Here is a 4,689-nt window from a genome sequence, read left to right on the forward strand (position 1 = left end):
GACTGGTCAATTTGATATGAGTTCATCATGGGAAAATTAAATGTATGGGCACCTCAGAAACACAGGCAGTCAGGCTTGCAACTAAGAAATATGTGATCCATTCCTGGCAGTGATATATGCCAGGGTAACAGGTGCGCTTATTACAGCTTGCACACTGGGGTATTGCAGCTGATGTGGCTAATCAGCACATGGGCAATAACTATGAAACATTAGGTAATAAAGGTAGGAAATTTTGGCAGGCCACTGGTGAGGCTGAGCTTCTCCCAAAACTATTAAGGCTGCTGTAACATTCAGGCTTTCCTGGGGTGTTTAGTTGATCCATTTAGTTTATGAGCCTCACAGTTTTAGGGTGTGCTGCTCTCCTTGTTTCTCTTCTCCACCTGCTGGGTCTTTGGGCATGAATGAAACTAAGCAGAACTTCTTAACAACGTTTCCACATTTATGAAAGACCAAAAGCACTGCAGGGAACAGAGCTTGCTGCTCAAGTCACCTGGGCTTCGTAAAGTTAACTTACAGCATTGAATTCCAGTGACTGTACCTTTGTGGGCTGAAGGCCCAATCCCAATAGCCGTGAGGATGGCTGCTGTAGACACGGGCACATTATCAGAATGTTCACTTCAAGTATAGGTGCAATAATATATTGAGAATCCCTCGTAGCCAGCCATTAGGGATGTTTTTTTAAGGCAGTGCAGACTGGTGCTTGTGCAGGTTTCCTCTTTTAAACAGCTGGTGAAATATCTACAGCTAATCAAATGCTGCAGAGACTGCCAAGTGTTTTCACTCTTCCATGGTTTGCAAATCTCTCTTGAAAAGTGAGTATACCCTGCTTTTCCTGCCCACTCTTCTGTTGGCAGATGTCCTGTATGCCTCTTTTTCAGCACACACCAATATGGCAATGGCCTTGTTTCTCAGAAGCACCCTGTACATTGGTACAAGCTTTGTTCCTCTGTGTGGGCATCTCTGGCTCAACTTTTATTTATTTCAATTTAAATAATTAAAAACACCAAATGCGCCATTAACACGACATCTCTATCTTAACAATATTAAATGATCAATTCAATGGGAGCTCAGCCCACGACCTCCACAAACACCTTTCTGTCCCTTTATCAGCTCAAAGCCTGTCCTCAGCCTTCTCCCTGAATCCTACCAAACCACTGCCTCTTTTCAGTGTGCCCAGGTCTATTCCTAACCAAAGGAGAGCATGTTCCAGAGTCTTGAACCCACACAGAGAATGCCTTGCCATTCACCCACTCTAGTTTATAAGAAGGGATTTCCCTGCTGACCGCAGCTATGGCCAAAGGCATGGGGACAGAGACATGTGAAGCAAGGGATAGATGTATTGATACTTCAATGTTCAAGTGGATCATTAGAATGCAGAAAAGATTCCTTACTTGTAATAGTAATTCTAAAGTGTGCTTAAATTCGGAGCCTAAGGTCTGTGCCTGTCATTTTGTTATTTTACTTTATTGTCCAGTACTTGTGGGAGCGGCCAGTGGTCACAGGCAGGATGCATGCCCCGTGCCAGTGGGAGCTGGGCAATGACTGCCTTCCCTGAGGCGTTTACAGTCAGAATGTAAAGTTACATACTTTAACCACTGGATGGCCCAGGGAGATCGAACTCCCCTCTCCGTCCCGGATAGTGCAGTGCTGGGGGGAGGCTTACGCTTCTGTGCTTGTGTGGGAGCAAATGGGACTTTGGCCTCTGTGGCTGATAATCCGGTACCTTTCACAAGTGCTAAAACCCCACAAATGTGTGAGGTGGGGCAGAGCTGTATTCACGCCCCCTGCTATTAATCAGTGCATGTACAACTGCCTGTACTTTGAATTGTTGCTTAATAAGATGAATTGTCATCGCGGGGCATATACAAAGTAACTTCCACTTCTGCTGCCGCATAACGAAGCAATGAAACAGTACAGGGCAAAGTGCACAGCCACTAATTCATCCGTGGACTCTGAATCGTGATGGAGCAAAGGAATGACACAACGGCTCAGATGGAAAGCTTTTGGAAGCAAGGTGAAAGGTCACATGACAGCAAATTTGTTTTTTTTTTTGAATGTCTGACAAACAACACTTCGTTCTTGGAACGTTTCTGGCACATTCTACGTGCTACCATTCAACCAGGTCCCTCCCCCGACAACTGGCATTGACTCTCAATTTCTGAAAAGAGAGGTTAAATGGAGAGGTCACAATCTTGCTGGAAACTGAGCCTTGCCTCAACAGAGACCTTGAAATACCTGCTCTACCTCTGCTGATTAAAATTCTCTCAAAGGCATGTAAAAAGTGGTTGCTTTCATGGGCTTTTTATTCTCTCTCTCAAAATCTGAAGATGTTTTTTCTCTTGAGCTGTTTGGATGCTACAGATTTCCAGGATGAATGGGAAGAAAATGCTTCAGTCACCAAGCTTTTCAAAACACCTTGTGGAGTACATCTTAGTCTTTCTGGACAGTATTTCCACGTGAATGTCAAGGAGACCAGCGTGACCCCTTTGTGTATAAACTTAAGCAGTCTATGTAGTGGGGCTAGTAAACAAGGAGGAAGGATGGTCTTATAGTTAATGCATTGGCTTGGGACTCAGGAGATCTGGGTTCAATTCAGCACCTGCCATAGCCTCCCTGGGTGACCTTAAGAATCTATGCCTTATTTCCCCATCGGTACAATAGAGCTATTACTTGCTATGAGGATGCATTCATTAATGTTTGTGAGGAGCTCAGATGCTGCAATGATAAGGTGTGAGCTCTATAAACCCTAAGATTAATTAGATAAAATGAAGAAAAGCTGCATAGTGGAGGGAAAACACCATAGATGGGTTGAGACTGTGGAAATAGCTGCCCAGGGACAGAAGCAGAGACTGCAGCCCTGGATACTTAGAGAGACTGGACAGAGCTCTCAATGTGCACCAAGGAGCAATCTTATACTGCCTTGTCAACGTGATCTGATTACCACTGAAATAGGTCTTTTTGTTTCCCTGGCAGAGGACGCTGACCTGTGGGCTTTTTCTAACTTTTTTGGGGGGGGCAGGTTTATGTTCTTGAACCAACGCTGAATTATCTCATTCAAGGTCAGCAAGAAGCCTGGGTTGCTCAGTAAAGTACTTAGAGCAGTTACAGAGTAATGGAATGTAATCAGATTATCGGGGTCAAAAGCAGTAAGATGTCAAGGGTGAAGAGATGCAATATTCTTGGCTGTCACTTCCATGGGAGAGAGCATTTAGGGAGCAGACAGGAACCCAAATGCATCCTTTTAAGAACCTAGAGGCATTTGTGACATAAACCCAATGAAGTCAGAGTAGGAATAAATTGGGGCCAGAGAGAGAGGGACTGTCAGATGTTCAGCCTCATGATTATGAAAGCAGGAAGTAGAATAGCCAGCCTGGATCCAACTCATGGTCCATCTAGTCCAGTATCCACTCTCTTCAGAGGATGGTGCAAGAAGCCCCGCAGTAGGCAGATGTGGGGTAGTTTCCTCCCATAAAGGTCTCTCCTGCGTCCTAATAGAAATTGGCTTAACTCCTAATAAATGAGGGTTCATCGCCCTTCCAAAACTCTTTCCATTAGCATTAACTACCATTAACTCTGGTTATTCTCCTTACCAGATAAATGTCCAATCCCTCTTTGAATTTTGCTAGGTTCTTTCTCTCAAAACCATCCTTTGGCAATGAGTTCCACAGACTTAAGTAAGGACATTCATTTTGCTAAGGACAATCTTACGTAAGCAAAATCGGGACTCTCAACATTGCAAGCGCCTCTAGTGGGCATATCTGTGCGATTGTATCTGAGCAACTTTAGACCTGATGGAATCTCTGGGGACTAACTGGAAAATGTGGGTTTCCAGGGCACAGAAACTGGCGCCCAGCAACCAGCCTCTTCTTCAGAGCTGAAGTTGATCAGCTTGGAAATGAAGAGCTCAGCTGAAAAGACACCGCCTCCCAAGATGTAGGAGTGGTTCTGTTTGGTGAGATGATGATAGTGCTTAGGACCACTTCAGGCCACTTGGCTGTGAAGCCCTTTCTCCTTGTCAATGGTCCCGACAGCATGGGGCGATGCTGCTGCCATCCCGGACGATAAAGAGTGTTATTGAAGGCATCCGTGTTGCAGCTTCCTCCATCTGCCACTGGAGAAGGTGCCATTACCAGCAGGATGCGAGGGCAGGCCGGAGGTGGGCTGGGGGTAGTTGCTAACCAGATATCAACGTCTCTGTGTCTGAAACTAACAAATAGCCCAGCTGGCTCTGAGTGCAGCAGAGGTTGGGTGGGCACCTGGTGAGTTGGAGCCAGGCGTGGCGGGTGCCTGCCTGGGTTGTGTTTTGCAGGGGGGGGGGGGGGTCGCAGGAGCTGGCTAAGGAGGCCGGCAGGTTTCCAAGTCCTTTCCCGCTGACTCTTGCTGGGATAGCCCTTGTCTTCCCAACGCTGCTCAAGCACTGGGCAAAGGTGGACTGAACTGCCAGGCAGCCCTGTGTGAATGTTCTAGCAGGCCAGGCTCCAGGTGGGGGAAACACAGGCTGACTTGGCTTGTCTAAGGTCACCAAAGGAGTCGGGGGGGACGAGGACGGATAGAACCCAGGAGTCCCAGCGCCTGGCTCTAACCGAGGGGGGGAAGGAGCCTCCCGGCCTCGATCTTACTGTTTCTGAAAACTTCCTTGGCAGACGCTGCAAAGCGGAGGAGCTGAAGCAAAGCGGCAGGCGGGGCAAA

The sequence above is a fragment of the Caretta caretta genome, chromosome 25, assembly GCF_965140235.1.
Source record: "Caretta caretta isolate rCarCar2 chromosome 25, rCarCar1.hap1, whole genome shotgun sequence".
NCBI classification, from domain to species: domain Eukaryota; kingdom Metazoa; phylum Chordata; order Testudines; family Cheloniidae; genus Caretta; species Caretta caretta.